This window comes from Petromyzon marinus, chromosome 14 (assembly GCF_048934315.1).
Source record: "Petromyzon marinus isolate PM22_M1 ecotype Great Lakes invasive population chromosome 14, UKy_Petmar_22M1.pri1.0, whole genome shotgun sequence".
Lineage (NCBI taxonomy): Eukaryota > Metazoa > Chordata > Hyperoartia > Petromyzontiformes > Petromyzontidae > Petromyzon > Petromyzon marinus.
The window spans coordinates 13,648,700-13,668,332 of record NC_133680.1 but is presented as its reverse complement, the minus strand read 5'-3'; the positions used below and the strand labels follow the sequence as shown (position 1 = coordinate 13,668,332).

General features: G+C 44.2%; 1 protein-coding gene across 3 annotated transcripts in view; it reads right to left on the bottom strand.

Moving 5' to 3' along the window:
- Positions 1-19,293, bottom strand: part of LOC116942302 (ninjurin-1-like) — a 65,002-nt gene extending 45,709 nt beyond the window's left edge. For 2 of the 3 annotated variants that reach the window (XM_076067107.1, XM_076067108.1), the window contains exons 1-2: positions 18,912-19,293; positions 4,739-11,383 (exon numbers count right to left, since the gene is read on the bottom strand). The gene's annotated coding sequence lies outside the window, so the exon portion shown is untranslated. The remainder of the gene's footprint in view (positions 1-4,738; positions 11,384-18,911) is intronic. The other variant, XR_012941703.1, reaches the window with a different exon arrangement.
- Between the last annotated feature and the right edge of the window lie 340 nt (positions 19,294-19,633).

The window sequence follows — 19,633 nt, the reverse complement described above, 5'->3', positions numbered from 1 at the left end:
GTTCGGCCATTTTGTTCCGCGGTGAGAGTGTTGTATTTTATACTGTTCTTTTATCTGTGACAAGTCATTCATTCGGTTACATTATGAAGCTGCATTAGTACGGTTATGCATGCTAACTACTGCAATTTGCCATCAATTACTTTTTAAACATGCTTAGTTTTGTACTTTTTAACTCCCAATATATTAAGAGTTGTGTAGCTTCATTTTGTTTGCATGTAAATTCAACCGCTTTGCCGTGTAAATCATACATTAGATGTGCAATGAAAAAGGCTATATCTTAATAGACGGTGCTAAAAATCAACAAGTATGTATACATTATAGGGTGTTTGGAAGATGCCATTGTATTTCAGACCAGATTGGTGCCAATTTGTTATATGTGCATGAGGATTATTGAAATATTACATTTTAAAACAAAAATAAACATTTTAGCCGTCCCTAAATGTTGGCAAAACCTGATCGGGTGCAGCGCTGATATTTGAACAATGTTATCGTCAAACCTGAGAGAATAAGCATGGCCCGAGTAAAAACCGGCAGCCTTCTACGTCCTGTTGCTGACGTTAGTTGCATGCCACAGTATGAGCAGTGAAACAGTATGGAGGGATATGGAGCGCTCCATTTTTTGAGCGAATGGCGGGCCCTGCCTTGCGAGCCACTGCTCTGGGGTTTCCCGGCCTACCATCCAGGGCAAGCGTCGCCTCAACGCCTTCGGGGGGAAAAAACGGACTTTCTAACATCGGAGGAAGGCCCCAACTCAATCAGTTAGCGCTATACTCCCGTCGTCTGAAACGTGCCGCTGTTTTGCCGCTTGCACGAGCTGGCACCGAACACAATGGCTGGACTTCACCCAAAAATTTGGGCTACTTACGCGCAGCCTGTATGCTAGTGGGGCAACGAAAAAATGTTGGCGCCAACAAAGTTACGGTCATTGGCATGTTTATACATATATATTTTAAAAATCTCATTAATGTATCGTCATGGGAAGGAGATATGATTTGATTAGAAACATTGCCCTTGTATGTCTGGTAAATACGTTGTGTCAATAGAACTGGCTTTGATGATGTACAGTATGTACATACAGTACACTGCCCTATGTTGCAGTTCAGTACTTTTTTAATGTATATATGGCTTCTGGTTCATGCAGAAACGGCGCTAAACGAATGTTGTGCCTTCGAGTACTTTAACATAGTAATTTGTTACTGCCTTGTATACTGTATGAAGTCTGTAGTTTTTATTCCATGTGTTTTTGCTCAGCAGTAAATGGTTTGCAGAAGCGATGGCGGCAGTGGCTGGGGGTGCACGTGCGCGTGGGATGAGGTAGTAGGTTGTATAGTTTGGGGAGTGTGACCCCGTTCAGGAGATAACTGTACAATCTACTGTCTTGCCCAAGCCACGACTAAACAACGAATCAAGCCAGAGTTACGATCCAGACTTCAGCCTGCCACACACCGCAGGGCGCCAGACTACAGCCATGACAATTGCACCACAGATGAGCCTCAGTACTGTACTCACAAGCCACACCACGGCTGCATGCCCAGAGAATCACCAATCGTCAAGAAAAATGCTTTGGAGGTATTGTGTTATGCGGTGTGTTTGGTTGAGATCCATTTCTTTGGACGATTACCATAAAAAACATCGGTTTGTAGACTTGCCACTCACTACCAGTCTGAACAGATTACTCTGTTGTGTTTGTCAACTTCGGTTATTTTATCTCGTGCATAACATTTCAAATGAATGTGTGTAATAAGTACGTTAAGATAAGCATTTACTCCTATGTTTATTTCATTTACTTATTTGGCATGTTGATATTTCTTGACAGATATTTTTTCAATTAATCGACCTATTGCTTATTTTGATTAATAGCATTTCATTAAAAAGCATACTTTACTGACTTTTTTTGCTGTGAATCACATTTTTAAGTATATATGTATTCACGATGCTGGACATGTTATTGTCAGATTGTTTAAATATTGCAAACAGTGGAATGCAAACCTATAATTTGTCAATCCATAAAAATTATTTGTTACAAGTTAAAATGGAATGCATTTGAGAAAAACAAAAATGTAGTTTGCTTGGTAATAATGAATGACTATTAATATATTAGGGATGATCTTAATAATGCCGGCTACATATTCTTGGTTCTTTCGGTAAAGTCGCGTAGACTTTACCAAAAGAACCAAGAATATGAATCCCTGCAGTCACGAAAGCTTTAAATAAAAAAATGCAGGGCTAGTTGATTAGACAGGCATCGCCCTGTATGTCAAACACCCCATCTGTTGGGCTATGGGGGCACCTAGTAATGGCAGTACATGAAGTAGGTTGGTGACCTATCTATACAAAATTTTGAGTGTCAACCCTCTGTGTGCAATGGTAGTCTCTGTGTAATACTCTTTGTGTAATGTTTTGGTTTCTCATAAGCAAGGAAACTGAGTAAAAAATTGGACAAATGTCCCAAAGCATCACTTGATAAAACACTCCCTGAGTGCTTGGGAAAAGTGATGATGGGAAGGAATTTGAAGGTTAACCAGTATGAAGGAAGAAGCCGAAATAGTTATGTTGTGACTTGCAGAATGGTGGTTGAACGTTGCATGGAGTAGACAAAACAGTCTGCTAAACTGAACCTTCACACTTTGATGTGGAAACAGAGACAACACCAAGTTGGTCCTAAGTAGTTAAAAAAAAAACATTTCAAGAGCCTTAACGTCAGTTTAATTTCGTTATAAAGTTTAGTATTAGGTATGTTACAATGTAGATGGTCATTTAGCCAGATGCCCAGGCATTAGATATCGTTTTCAATCGTGGATCAAATATCAGTTGAAGAAAATGTACCAGTACATTAATAATCAATTAAGAATTAATTGTAAAGTTCGATTTGGTCACTTAAATGTCCCATTAGATTCTTGGAGAGTTACTTTGTTCCTATAGAGTGCTTTAAGCTTCAAGCGACTTTTAAAATAATGCTATTCTAAATAAATCTGTCTCGTAAAATTACGAAATGTAGCCATGCATAGCACATCACTTCTATGTGGAACAAAAACAATTAATTTAATTTCACACTATTTTGAGCTAACAATCTTATACCACAAGTGGCCGACTGGGAGATAAAACAATAGTTTTATTCTGCCCTTTTTGAACACACTTCATAGATGCTATAATTAATTAAAAATATATCTGGTGAAATGATAGGTACACAAAGCTGGGGAAGACAGAATTTAAGTAAGTAAGAAATTTGAACAATCTTATGCAACTGGGAGTATCTAATGCATAGTTATTTAGTAATATCATGGACTAAGGAAAATGGAAGGTCAGGATCACCAACACATTTGAGAAGGACATACTCTATAGAGAGAGAAATAAAAAGACTGTAGATAACTAATGCAGCAGCACACTACTTGTATTTAGTAGTTACACAACCACTGCTATGAAGATAGATCAAAACACATTAATTATCCGAGCATTATCAAACAGTAGTCACAATGGTAATGCATCTGTGTGATGACAGTGTGTGACAACACGGAGCTAACCTAAATTTTGGTAGAATACTGTCACACCCAGGCCAATCGGACACACCGAGATGGTCAGTGTTGGATGAATTGGTATTTTAATAACGTAAACTCTGAAATGCTTATGTACATGTACAGTACTTTTGTGAAGCTACTGCTGGGAGAGGGCCTTGCCACACCGCGTGGATCGCGGGGATTATCTAGCCGTATTTCAAAGCTGGTCAGTTGCTGGATTGCTAAAGCTGCAAGGCATGTATGTGCGGAGCCGAGAAGTGCAATACAACGGATTGTTCCCGCCATGTCCTCTGCTGCCTACAACGTAGCACAGCTCTGCAGCCACCTATGACTACGTTGGTGGTGCACAGTGGTTGCCCATCCAAGTGCTATCTAGGCTCAATGCTGCTTAAGCTTCAGAGATCTGAGCAGAGTGCGGACAGTGTGGGTGAAATTGTAATAAGCCATACAAAGATATTGGTTTGCAAAGGAAGCCTCGGCGCACATTTTACAAAAGGCCATGAGAATCAATAAGGAAATTATATTTTGGCATCTCAAGACAGCGTGTTGAGATGAATTTGTCATTGGGCACTATATAAATCCAAAACTGTGTTGTAAGGTGCATTTGTTCCCTATGGCATGACTGTACGTTTTAACTACTGCAGTCGGAATGTAAGTATTTAGATCCACCCCAACCCATGATTCTAATGGTCATAACTTCAAAAAAATTATCTAATATTTTTTGTCTCATTTTACGATCACGTGTAGATTGCTTCACTTGTTTTGTCTCATTTTCTTTAGTAGCCTAAATGTAACATGTGCAAATCACTTGCATAGAATTTGCATAGATTTACATATTATACTCTAATGCACAGGATTAATTTGATGTATTGTTTTCATAAGAGTCGATTGTAAACGTTAAATTGTTGCTTATGAGGTACTGAGGTTACAATGGAAATATTTATAAAATGAAATTATAAACAAATTATGAGACATGTATTATAGTGCCTTTGTGCGAAGACATTTTTGCCAAATTTTTTGTCTCAATCAGTACACGGTGTTAATTTTTTATGAATTATGACTAGAAATAATTGCACTTTACACAGGGAAGCCTCAAATAATTCACAATAACATGTTGCGATGAGGATCCAGCCAATACTGTACGTTTTTGTAAAGAAAAAACACGTGAAGTGAAAACACACACACGCAAGGTGATGATCAATACGTATTGGTGAGAAACCTACTTGCGGTGCTGCTTTCTCTTGGTACCAGGTAGCCCTGCAGCCGGATGTCCCAAGCACATAGGAGTTTCTTTACGATCCACCAAACGCCGCCGTAGCACCAGGTTCTGGTGTGCAGCACAGCACATGGCCACACACACACACACACGCATCATCCTAAGCCATGGTCATTGCTGGATGAAGGGCTCCCCCCAAGCTGACACCATCTTTTGCGACTCCACGATGTTAATAATAACCCACATTACCACCTGTACACGAGCCGATTACATCGCTCAATCTCTTTCGGTGAACATCCTCTCACAAGCGTTCCATTCCCTGGCTGCCACTACTTTTATTATTCTTAACCACCGGCCATCATTCCTTCCAGCAGCATGTCCTTTCCAGGCCCATTTACATTTCCTAACAGTTTCAATCATGTCATTAGCCTAATCTACACGTTCCTCTTTCTGGCTCTTAATGTAATTACAAGCATACATCTCTCCATGACAGTTTAAAACTGGCGTAATCTGGTCGAGCACCAATTGGGTCGAGGCTCAAAAGAAAGCCGTCCCTTGGTATGGACCAATCAGTTTCAAGGACAATGCACATATTATCATAGTATGGTTTTTGTTTGCATTTTGACTGCAGGTATTTTGGTTAATGCAGACATGAATCCTCGTAAAAAGGTGTCAGTTTTGTTGCCAGAAAAAAGGGAACAAATACCTATTATTAAACTGTGAAGTTAATTATTTCTAACAAAAGAGATTATGACAAGTGCAGTACTGTATTGCCTTGACTGATTGGACTATGTCACCGTGGCAACAAACTTACCACGTACAACATCCACCTGGTTGGTTGACTTCCCCAAAAGGGATATTACACATCCGTGAACTGGTGGTGTTTGCATTCACAAAACAGTAATGGCAGTATTCTAACAGCAAACTACTACCTATGGGCATAACAGAAAGATCATCATTATGGCATATAATTCCCCTGAATGTTTAAGTCGTTTATTGATAAAGAACATTTACATGAAGCATCAGGATGATGCCGTAGCGCAATGGCCAGTACATCTACTTACAATCCAAAGGTCGCCAGTTTGATCTCCTGGTACAGCAGCTTAAACTATGGTGCAAGTGTCTTGAATCCCCTCGCATCTGTCGATGGTGGGGTAAAGCGTGAGGACTCCCACCTTTCCCAAGATGTCTTGCTAACATGGAAGAGTAGACCAAATTACTTCCAAGAGTTCTCCAGAACTCCCTCTAGTGAAGTCCCTTTCGCCAGCAGTTGGTGTGAGCAAGAATTTGCAGGGCTGCGTCTTTGCCTTTAAATTTACACGAAAGATGCACAGAGTTTAATACAGTAAAACCTTGGATTGCGAGTAACTTGGTCTGCGAGTGTTTTCAAAGACGAGCAATTTTTTTAAAGAAATATTAATTTGATAAACGAGCGAGGGTCTTGCAATACGAGTAGTACGTATATACGCTTTGTCTGCTGAGCGTCACGTGATCACAACTGATATACGAGTGCTTTGATATACGAGTGCTTTGGATTACAAACACGTTTCCGGAACGAATTATGCTCGCAATCCAAGGTTTTACTGTACTTTGATACTTGCTGTAAAAAATGTGAATATGTATTGCCAAAAATTGTATGAATGCTTAAAGCTTACTATATTACAGGCAACAGAGAAACTGCAGAGGTACATTTGGAAAACGAACAGGAAGTATATAATCGCTGCATATTGACTGGAACAAGACTTAAGAGGTTAAATTAATCTAAAGGTTCCTATGGTAATGCTTTTCTCCGTGGAGTTTGCATTTTCTGCCCTTGTTCTGCATGGGTTTGCTCCGAATCCTGGTTTTCTGGAAGAAAAAAAAACACAAAATGGTTAAACATCCCAAACCCTATTACTCAATTGGGGTTACACATCGCAGCAATATCGTCCCACTACTGTGAAAACTCGACAAGACCCTCCTGAAAAAGTCTTGAGACCGAGTGAGGCTCTCCTGGGAAAACAATTGTAATAATACAAATAAACAATACGAATATTAGTACTGCATAGCCCACAATGGTTTATGCAGCAGGGAGCATATAGACATCACGTTAAACAAATACATTAAAAATGATTTTTGTCCCCAACAATGCTGAGGCTTGTAAAAACTGCATAAATACATAACTTGGAATGTTTATCAAAGGCAATTACAAAAAGGGTCACGAGTGCAAACTGACAACACTGGCCCTACTGTCATGATTAATAAATCATTGCATAGATTGAGAGTTTCCCCAAGCAGGGCACCTGTTGTTCATTGCTCATGTATTCATGATAATTTATAGTTCATTCAATGGGGCCAATTAACTGTGGTCAGCTTGCTCGCCACTTAATGGGTTTGCATGAACTCGATGTTCCAATTTCCCAAGCTGCATGGTAATTCTTGCATAAAATTACCCGAAGCGTACATCCACGCTATAAGTGATGTCATAGACTGTGTGAATTTTTTAAAAATATATATTTGTTCTCTGCTATCAGTCCACAACCCATGCTGAACTGCAGAATATCCCACATTGCTCAGTTAATGTTTTCTGTCTTTTGCAATAGACAATGAAAGGATCTCAATTGGGCCCTCTCACCTTGTTAAAGAACACATGAATAGACACTAGATAAAGCCCATAATCTTCTCTCATTGTGGATCTGTTGCATGAGGAATGCATCACTCTCCTGTTCGTGATAGTGCTGCACTCTATAACTGGTGGCAGTAGCACCAATAGCTTAAACAAATGTCAAATAGCTAAATTAATGTGATGGTTAATTGTAATTGGATGTTGCCATAATGTAAGTTAGCACGCTGGACCTGGGCAAGATGTTTAAAATCCGCCCCACCTCTCTCCACCTCAGATTAGTAGTTGGCTACGTACAGTGTGAAAGAGGTTCAACATCCATACATGTGTATACCATAGTTAGTATCTCGGTAGGTTGGTCATGTGTGGTGGGGTAAAGTGGGCACGTAATAATACTCCATATATTCTCTCGAGGGCCTCTCAAAAAGTTCCTCTAGTGGACACCCTTCTACCAGCAATTGTGTGAACAAGCAACTGCCTGACTGCATCTTTACTTGTTTCATGTGCACCTACAAATCATAATGTAATGTTGAACTTCTTTCGCACCATCCGTAGCCAACCGTACTAATCGGAGGTGTGAACCAGATGCGATTGGCAAAATGCCACCACAAATGTTTTAACGATGCTGCTCCTTTTTGCCAACGCCATGCTTGAGAAATGAAAGGGGCCGAGTTTTGACCTCTGCGATCTACCTGTGTCTACTTGGGTGGCACATGGCTCCCCGTCTGCTGGCTACACCAGGGTAATGAATGCTGCTGTTGTCATCGGTGGTCACTGTTGTGTCGGTGAGGTGAGGTAGTAGGTTGTAAAGTTGTAGGGTGTCATTTGTTTACACCCGATTTGGAGATAACTGTACAACCTATTGCCTTCCTCGCCACACAGCCAGTCAGCAAATCTGTGCCAGAGGCAATAACCCTCCAGGAAGCCACAGAGATTATCAGCTCAGAGTTGGTGCATTAGCGAATACAGTGGATAGCTTATGCAGTAGCTATCAAGGGTGAACGATGCATCAATTGACATCAATTCTTCAGCTCATGAAACGTGCATCAAGTAAGAATATATGCAATGTGTTAACGTCTCCATTCCAGCCACTGGAGGCGCTACCGATCACTGCTCTGTAACAAAAGAAATTTACAGCAATACCTTGAACTTTCGTCTGGTTAGGAACCAGAGCATGGACGAATGTCAAAAATGAACGAATGTCAAAGCAGAGCCTTTATTTAGCCTTGCTCGTTAAGTTTGATTATGCCAAGCTTTTCTTGCAAATTGAGAGCCTTATGGGTTGTTTTACTTTGCTATCACCACACTTAGGACCCATTATGAATACATTAAAGCACAAAAATAAGTATTTTACAGTAATCACAAAAATAAGCACAGCATGAATACTGTACACGTGTTCTATAATCACGAAAATAACTATGAAAACTGTAGTATTATACTGTTATCACATAAATAGCTATGAATTGTTTATAGTATAATCACAGAAGTACAGTATTAATAACGTGAATAAAAACAAATAGAAGAGATGCTCACTGAACAACTTCTATTCAAAGACTGAACGAAAAAGATGGCGCGTGGCACGAACGTCGTGGAAAGTTTGGGATGAAATTGGACGAACGAGGAAAGCGCGTGGATGAAATTTGAAATGTGGTTAGAATTGGAAACGGCCAAAAGAGCGAAGCGACGAAAGTCAAGGTATCTCTGTATTTAAAATCACGAGTGCAAGCTGCGACGATAGAACCAGGCTGGAAGGGGAACTGAATTTGTGCACCCAAGGCGAGATATTTTATGCAGTGATAAGACATCACATGCTCGCAAAACTTATCGCTTAAGACTGCATGTAAAATTGTGTTTCCTTGTGCCAGTGGTATAAACTCCATATTCACATGTAAGGGAGAAATTCTCAACCAAGGCTGTTTACTACTGTGGAATTATGCGCACGCCACACTGCATGTTGTATGTAAATGCCGAGGATGCATGTGTGGAATGTAAATACTGTATATAACAGAGATAAGTGTGCATGTCTATGTTCATAAATAAAAAAATATATACGTTTTAAAGAAAATGCAACGTACATACTTCAGTTTGTGGAAACTGGCCAAGAGGAAGCTCTGAATATTTTCACTGCTAAATAGTCACAGACGATTGCATAATCATGCTATTTATAAACAAAAACATGCACTCTATAGTTTAGACCTTTCCATACCTATGTTGCAATGACGTGGATTGTATAATGTAAATAAACAAGCAATACACGTTAACAACAAAGCAATGTGTGTGATGTGGAATTTTAATTGGTGTGATGCTACAAACCAAGTCGTGTCTAGTTTTTCAGAAACATACAATTTTGTCACAAAAGTCTGTAAGACACGGCAGGGTACATGCTTGTAATCCAGCACTTTGTGGAGATGTGGTTGGTGAATTTGGAATAATCTCCACTAATGATAAAGGGGAATGAGGTGCCTGTAGAAATCAGTACACAGCTAGTACAGTACTTTTAACGTGTCAAAAATTTTACTTTTCCATGTCATGCTTGGGATGGAATTGCAGTGACAGGAGAAACACATGCGTGGATACCAAACTCAGGGACAAATCAGCAACCTGCTTGATATGCTGCCCCCTACAGGTGCCCCGTTGATGTGCATGTGTTTCATACTTGGGAGTCTACCTGTTACAAAGTCACCAGGTTACAGGTCACCAACGATAGCCAACAGCCTCCATTCACCATTAAGTAGCGGTGACATCATTGCGGCGCTTGTGCCAGGCCAGGTGCACTTTGAGGCCACGTGAAGTGGCGAAGGCTCGCTGACAGGTCGTCACAGGACAGACCCAGGTGCCATAGTTTCACTGAGATGACTGGCAGATGCACCACGCCCTTTACTATGCCTACTTGCTGCACTCTAGCCGTCTGGTGCTCCATTGTTGTTGGAGGGCGACTGCCTCCAACTTCCCAGTAGCGTCCTTCACCAGGCATACACTGCCACACACCCATCTGCATGCAATGAACTACACTTATAAAAGTCACCCAGCTGCTTATGTCAATTCCTCACTAGCTTAGTGGATAATGTGTTGGAGGGACATTATTGGATACTATTAAACTGAACCAGGGGTTGGCACATAAACCACGAGGCCACTCGGTTTACCACACAGGTAGCCTAACCACAGCACGACATTGCTGGCAATAAAAGGCTGCTGCAGTCAGGGCCATGAATCGCTGATAGCTCCTACATGTCTTGTACGAGACGTAGACGGATACACAAACACAATACAATTTCCCTTATTTATAACCAGGGGCCGGGGGATAGAAAGTGCTCATAAAACGTGTCACAAATCCGATGGCAACGACTTTACTGAATTCAGAGAAAACATTTCAAAATAAATGCTGATGTCCTAGTACAGGGATCGGCAACTTGCGCCTCCGGAACCACTTGTGGCTCTTTAAGGACTGCTTCACATTATTTATTAACGACCGGCTCATATTCACATGCATTGCGGCTCTTGAAATAAAGCTTTTTTTTAATACCGAATTCGAAAATGGCTATTATTATTTTGGTTGCCGACCCGTCCTAGTAAGATGGCATCTCTGCGGGGCGTGGCAGCGGTGGCTCGGGTTGGTTTTGTTGTCACTGCATCAGCCAATCACATGGCAGGAAGAAAATCCTCATGCAAGGAAGCCTAGGATTTATTTATTTTAAAGTCAAACATTTTCAATGCTCAAACGCAAGTGGGAACGTGATTACCTGCACCGTATGGACGTGAAGCAGAAATGTGAATTTCCTTACTTCAATATATTATTTACAATTCAACAAAACTGTCAACATGACTAGTGCACAGATTAATCCGAGTCTGCATCACCATGCAAAAGAAGCGGAAGGCTGAAAGGTTCACCAGACTTATAAGATGTTTGTCCGACGTGCTTCAACAATCGATCTACAATTGTAGATGCAATATACTGTACCGTACTATAGATGTAAAACACAACAGCCCTGAGCAGCAGAGCACAAGGCAGATGATCGAATCATCCAAAGGCATGGGGGGGAGGTCTCCAGTCTGGGCAGATAAAGGGAGCAGGGGTAGACAGAGCCAAATGGAGGAAATAGTCATGCATCAAAACTTGTTAACGATCAGATAACTTTCATGAATTAAATTATATATATACATGTTTTTAGAGGTACACTTTTAATTAGATCGATTTTATAACACTATCCCAAAAAAAGAGGGATTAAGATCATACATAACCAGCAGACCACGTGCTAAGATTTGTGCATGAAGATTGTATGTGGAATGTGAAGCGCAATTAGCACAGTTGGTATAATTAGCACGAGAACATATTCCAGTTGTTTTTGTTTCTTTACTTTTTTAACATGTTCGGCCAACATTTTTGTACCACACTATGTCATGATTTCAAGCTTCAAGAGGCATTACTGTGCATTTGACATGAGCAACATTACTGCGCTGCCTTCCCCTTGCATTCTGCAGGCCGACTTAGTAACCCAGGTCCACCCACACTATTCGTTCTGGACACGTGCCAGAGCTGCGGCAGAATCTGTCAATCCCAGATCGGTCTCTTGAGCCATCTTTGGACCCACAGATAATCCAACTTTTTTATGGAAGACAATCATCCTCGATTTCGAGGGATAGACTATGACGATGACTGCCTGTCGCTATGAACCTGACGACAACCAATATTACAATGAGTCAGGTCTAAACCACTTTCTTCAGCATCCGTCACTGACCAGCATGACGAAACTATGATCAACCAACCCTCATGACCAGTCAAATTTGTAAATTATGATAAAAACCTGATTATAAACAGAATCAAGTGCTGGCTGGAAACACATTTCAAACAACACGCAAAACGCATATGTAAAAAGCTCAGCCTTTGTGCAAGAACACATGAGTATCTCCTAAAGAAGTGTAGAGGAGTGAAATACGTGGTGCGCACAGTTAACGAGGGAAACTGAGGGCAAACAGGTGCGCGTGTGCAACATGAGGTTTGCACGGACAAACCGCCATTTGTTAAGGGGCGAAGCAGGCACAAACGGGGTCGACCGGTTGTGCACGTTGATACCGGAGGTGTTACCAGGGAGACAAGGGTTGATTGATGGGCCAACAGGCGCCAGCCTGGCGAGAGCTTAAAGAGACGCACGAGTGGTCTCGGACAATTATCAGAGGGATATAAGGGTGTGTGCGTGAGCGGGGGGGAGTTGTTGTTGCCGGGGACGAAGAGTGAAGACATCTCGCCGCTGCAGCTCCAGCCGTCAACAGCACCTCAACCCTCACGCCTTTGCCGGGCGGGTGTTGGCTGATCCCCCTGCCCGGGACAGACGGGTGAGCAGGTCTGAGGGAGCGTAGGTGAGGGCAGCGGTGGAGATGTAGAGTTGCTGTGTGCGGAGACGCTGTGTGCGGAGACGCTGTGTGCAGAGTCGCTGTGTGCGGAGACGCTGTGTGCGAAGACGCTGTGTGCGGAGACGCTGTGTGCGGAGACGCTGTGTGTGAGGATGCTGTGTGCGGAGTCGCTGAGAGCAGAGCTGCTGAGTGCAGGATAAGTGAGGTGAAAGGTAGATAAGAGTGGGGAGAAGTTAAACATATGTGACCATATAGATCGTTATAGTGCAAGAACAGGTGAATAAAGTGTAAGCAGGGGACTTGTTACGACATGTCGGTGCGAGTCATTGTTGAAGACACTACAGAAGTGCATTGTGGTCCTCTTGTCTCAGGTCACAATCAAAATACATATTGAGCAAATGTGATTGACAGCAGTGATGCAGTGTTAAGACAACTGTGAACAGGTTTTTTGCGCCCATTGGATCTCATCAGAACAGTATCATCACCAAAGCTCACTGCTAAAAAAATCAAACCGTTACGCGAGTGCCTCCACTTCCATACTATGAGGCCCATCAGTTTGGCGAATACCAACAGTAACCAAACCTGTATATGATGAGAAAACTCCCATCATCAGAGCAGAAAAATGCAGGCTGTAAAGCCATACGTTTCAAACAACACGCAAACGTGTGTAAAAAGCACATGGCCTTTGTGCATTATCGAAAAACCATCAGCATTTTCTGAAGAGGGAGCATTTATATTCCTCTTAAGGTCACCATCGGAATAACCTTTGAGCAAACGTGACCAACCGACAGGAGCACTGCACATTTGCTCAAAATGTATTTTGATGATGTCCTAAGACAAGAGGACCACAAGCACTTCTTCGGAAAAGCATGTTTTTCTGCATACTGCACAAAGGCTGCATGCTCGTTCCACATTTTGTTGTTTGAAATGCCACAGTGTGAGGAGGGCCCTGATCCAGTAGTGGATGAAAAGGGCTATACGGGCACACCTCAATATACGTTTGGGTTATGTTCTTGAAAAACTGAAAATAAAGTGAAAAAATTGCATGTCGAAAAATGTGTGGGAAGCCTTCATTCAGCAGTAGACTAGGAAAGGGACGTAAAATTAATATTCTGGTCTCTCTGCGCTTTTGTGCTGTTGGGGTATGACTGATCCTCGAATTACTGCATTTTAAAATAAAATCAAGAGTTTCATCAGAGGTGAATCAAGAAACCTCTCAGGCTTTTAAAATTGGGGCATACATGAATAATTATTTTCTCGTATTTTATCTGCTAAATTATAAATAAAATACACAAAGATCCTGCACTAGGCTTCACCTCAGATTTGTACAGTTTGAGGCCCTTATTAAGAGTTATCTCACGGCCAGAACTGGGATCGTGCTGCTGTCACGATCCCTAGAATCTCACCCAGATCCGGAAGAACACTGCTGTTGCTGTGCAAACAGAGTGGAACGACGCGGACGTTCAGAATAAACTCATTATTTATTCTAGACCAGGGGTAGGCAACCTGCGGCTACGGTGCCGTTTGCGGCTCTTTGGCTGCCCCCGTGTGGGAAGCCGTTTAAGAATAAATACATCTTAAAATATAATTAAACGTAAAGATGACATCAAATATGGCAGGGAATGAGTAACTATGAAATGTCTTGGTGACAACAAAATGTACAGTAAAACTGTACTGTTAATGACTATATATTCTTGGTTCTTTCGGTAAAGTCACGTAGAAGGGGAATTAAAAATAATTAGATGGCAGTTTATTCCATGGCCTACTGTGTTTAAGTGAGAATGTGTGTTGTCATCTGCTGTATACCTGCTGCTGTGTTTGTGTTTAAGTAGCTCTGCGTGTTATGGCGGCTCTCCAACTATTGTTGTCGAAGACAAAAAAAGACTAAAATGTCTCTTCTTCTTCCTTGAAAGATTGGCGACCCCCTGTTCTAGACCCAAACATCGCACCTCCTGACTATCGATATTCCTCCTCCAAGACGCTGGTGCAACCATCGACCGCATCACATCAATAGGCTGATGCACTCGACACCTTCAAACACGGAAACACTATAAAACAAGCCACATTCCGGTACTGTTGTTGTGATTGTGGCCATGCAACCCAGACTATAGGCCATGAGCAAACCCAATCAAATACATGGGAGACAGAAACGGCTTCTCAGAGACACGCAGCAAAATAATCAAGAGATACGAACTCATAAGAAATCCAACGCGATACAGAGACATAGAGACCCTTGGAGATCGAGCTACGTTAAACACAATCCACTGTACGATTGTGACCACGGAACCCAAACTGCGGATCGTTTAGTAAACCGAATCAAATACATGGAGACAGATGTGGCTACATAGAGACACGCAGCCATAGAGACTCATGGATACGTACTCGTAAGAGACTCAGAATTACGTACTCAGAGAACCATAGCGATACATAGACCCATGGAGATGGAGGCACGTACGATTCAAGCCATGCAACCAAAACTGAGCACTTGGTAAACCACTGTAGTCTGTGCTCGTTCAAGGGAGGAGGAATAGCAACACGACACGAACTCTCTCCCGAAGCCCTCTCGTGGCGAGCATTCAGCTCCTGAACATTCAGCGTTGACCATAAGAAAAACTGCGGTTGAAAGTGGCGTGACGTGCAGTGCCATCTGGTGGCTATGTACGAGACATCTTCTAATAATGTAATTTATCATCCTCTGGGATTGTTCCATGGCAATGCATGAAAGTCGCGATACCTCTGAAATCGTCACGCATGATGTTGGGTGTCACGCTGTTACCCTTATATTCTCACGAGTTTCACAATAAATGACAATTGATAATTAAAAAAAAGATCTCCTGTATACCCTGAACAGACTGTCGGGGCAAGTGCTGTTGGCGAGCATCTACGAAGGCCGGCACGGCACACGAATGACTGGGTGGCCAGCACCACGCCCGGCCGCCTTTGTCTCCCCAGTGGCGATGTTTACACACAGCACCAGGTACTCATTTGAGGCTGAGTCGACCTAGGGCAGGCCCAGGACCGGTTCAGATAATCGTCACCGGTGTTGGCCGTGAGCGGGAATCGAACTCAGGTCGCCAGGTTCGTAGCGCAGCGTAGCGCTAACCGCTACCCTTACCGCTTCATTAAAATGAACACCACACCACAACCACCGTTGAAGGTTGCAACAAACATTTAATCCCTTGCTCAGGAACCGCCCGTTTCTGGATACATTCACAACATGCTAACACGCTATAGTTGAACCTTGCCCTCCCGCAACCATCAACCAACACGGCATGCTCCTCCTTACCCAATCTGCGACAAGTTTCACGCGTCACTCGCCGATCTCAAACTGAATATAAAGGTGTGGTAAGGTGCCCGTCCCGAACCGATTTCAAACGCCAGTGGCCGGCGGGGTCTCCACGAGGGCACCTCGAGAGCAGGGGTCCGCAAAACTTGCGGATCCGAAGCCGCATGCGGCTGCTTACGGACTGCAGTGCGGCTCTCGAAATTCGGGAAAAACAACAAGTTTCTCTTCCTGTTGTTTTGGTTGCCGACCTTGAGCGTGGGAGTCCAGTTCACCACGGGAGTCTAGTTCACCACGGGAGTCTAGTTCACCATGGGAGTCTAGTTCACCACGGGAGTCCAGTTCACCACGGGAGTTCAGTTCACCGTGGGAGTTCAGTTCACCACGGGAGTCCAGTTCACCACGGGAGTTCAGTTCACCATGGGAGTCTAGTTCACCACGGGAGTCCAGTTCACCACGGGAGTTCAGTTCACCATGGGAGTCTAGTTCACCATGGGAGTCCAGTTCACCACGGGAGTCTAGTTCACCACGGGAGTCCAGTTCACCATGGAAGTCCAGTTCACCATGGGAGTCTAGTTCACCATGGGAGTCTAGTTCACCACGGGAGTCCAGTTCACCACGGGAGTTCAGTTCACCACGGGAGTCTAGTTCACCACGGGAGTCTAGTTCACCACGGGAGTCCAGTTCACCACGGGAGTCCAGTTCACCATGGGAGTCTAGTTCACCACGGGAGTCCAGTTCACCATGGGAGTCCAGTTCACCATGGGAGTCTAGTTCACCATGTGAGTCCAGTTCACCATGTGAGTCTAGTTCACCATGGGAGTCTAGTTCACCATGGGAGTCTAGTTCACCACGGGAGTCCAGTTCACCATGGGAGTCTAATTCACCAGGGAAGTCCAGTTCACCACGGGAGTCCAGTTCACCATGGGAGTCCAGTTCACCATGGGAGTCCAGTTCACCATGGGAGTCCAGTTCACCATGGGAGTCTAGTTCACCACGGGAGTCTAGTTCACCATGGGAGTCTAGTTCACCATGGAAGTCCAGTTCACCATGGGAGTCCAGTTCACCATGGGAGTCTAGTTCACCACGGGAGTCTAGTTCACCATGGCCAAGATTCAGCAACCTGTGGCTCTGGAGCGGCATATGCCTCATCAACGACTGCTTCGTGACCTTCATGACTAAGGACCATCGTGTCTCGTGTTTTCCGACCCCTGCTCTAATGGACATTTGGTGTAATCTGAGACGTTCTCCACACGTGTGTGGAGACTCGGTCGGATATCCACCCTCTAACTCCACCAGGTTACCACACACGACCTGTCGATCGTAGACTGTTGCAGTTACCACCCCATTCATGCTCCTGGACGGACAGAGGGCGATTTGAGAAATCCTGCCCCATTGTTTCAAGCGGCTATCGCCGGGAGATGGAGCCGGATCGGCAACTTTGGATTGCAAATCCGCGCGTGCTGACCATTTACACACCACGGCAGCTCCTCCCTTCATGTACCCACTCACCAACATGGAACAGCATCGTGACACACGCGGTGTGACCTCAAGACGCAACAAATATCCCCCGCGTCGCCTGAACAGACTGTTGGGGCGAGTGCTGGGTACAGTACCTGTGCAGGCAGGCAGGGCACACGAGGCGGTGGACAGCAACCCATGCCCGGCCGCCTTTGTCTCCCCCCCCCCGCCTCTTGTTGGCGATGTCGACTACACCCCACGCCAGGCACCGCACATTCGAGGCCACCGCACATTCGCCATCTCCCAACTTGGAGAGTTTCTCCAAAAGAGACGTCGCCAATCGTTGCTCCCGCAGTCGCATCGACACAGTCGAGTGCGTTGCACGCGTACGGCGACTTCTCGTTTAACGCGGTAGATGCGTTCCTTAAAAAGTGCCGCGTCAAGCGAAAGACTCGCTAAGCAAATAAACAATTCTCCCCATGAATAATAACTATGGCAATCTAGATTTGACTATAACTAGATTTGACTAATATAACGTTTTGTTGAGATCACACGGTGTGCCGAGCGGACGGCGAGATGGCGGGACAAATAACCGAGTGCACGTCGCCGCGTCACTGTATCACTACGCTCAGGCTCGCAATGACAGAAAGTAGTTCGCATTCAACCGCTCAGAAATCGCGTTATAACGGGCGCGTTATACGGCGTGCCGTTCTACGTTATAACGGGCGCGTTATACGGCGTGCCGTTCCACGTTATAACGGGCGCGTTATACCGCGTGCCGTTCTACGTTATAACGGGCGCGTTATACGGCGCGCCGTTCCACGTTATAACCAGGCGCGTTATACGGCGTGCCGTTCCACGTTATAACGGGCGCGTTATACGGCGGGCCGTTCCACGTTATATCGGGCGCGTTATACGGCGTGCCGTTCTACGTTATAACGGGCGCGTTATACGGCGGGCCGTTCCACGTTATATCGGGCGCGTTATACGGCGTGCCGTTCTACGTTATAACGGGCGCGTTATACGGCGTGCCGTTCCACGTTATAACGGGCGCGTTATACGGCGCGCCGTTCCACGTTATAACGGGCGCGTTATACAGCGTGCCGTTCCACGTTATAACGGGCGCGTTATACTGCCTGCCGTTCGTTATAACGGGCGCGTTATACCGCGTGCCGTTCCACGTTATAACGGGCGCGTTATACAGCGGGCCGTTCCACGTTATAACGGGCGCTTTATACGGCGTGCCGTTCCACGTTATAACCAGGCGCGTTATACGGCGTGCCGTTCCACGTTATAACGGGCGCGTTATACAGCCTGCCGTTCCACGTTATAACGGGCGCATTACACGGCGTGCCATTCCACGTTATAACAATTCGCGCTCCGTGTTAGAACGGTGCGTGTTAGGCCTTGTGTAAAGTGTTCCCAAATGCAAGAAACGCGTTATAGCAAAAACGCGGTGTGACCTAGCGTTAAGCGAGGACTTACCGTAACAGCCGTGCGGGGCTCTGCTGCTGTTCACGACGTACTGTTGTAGAGTGCAGATGTAATCCAGAAGGCGGTCGATGTAGCGTTACTTGTTATCCCAAAGATCTCCGCGAGTTACGGTAATTCACTCAGAATCAAATTCCTAAACCTTAACGCGATGGCTTTCCCTCCTCTTGATTTTACGAAGGTGTTTATCAAACATAAACGATCCAATATTCTAATATTAAAACTGAAACGCTGACTTTGCTAATAAACGACTGGCTATTACAATTTCTATTCTATACATTAGCTGCATAAAACGATCGTATTCGAATTGTGTAGAGAGTGTAAACACAGTGGGGTTTGTCAACATTACACTCGCGCGTGCACGGCGCCTCTTCAGTTCGATAAGCCATCACGCACTCATCTTTGAACATAACTCTTCTCGTTATTTCAGTCGTAATTAAAAACAATATTTTTCACATTTTTGACAAACAATTATCCATAATAACGTTTTCTGGGGGGGGGTAGGGGGGTAGATCGCGTAAAGATAAATGCGTCGTGAAACCCGCCACCACCCCGACGCAGCCAATTTGGTAAGGTTTGTCACGTGAACAATACGTGCCAATTGGTGACTACTTCAGCACACCGGTTGTGTCTTGGAGAGTAAACCCAACAACATTTACAATTCGAATTACCGTCACATTTCTCATCCACCCCTTGCTCCCGTGTAGCACTTGCAC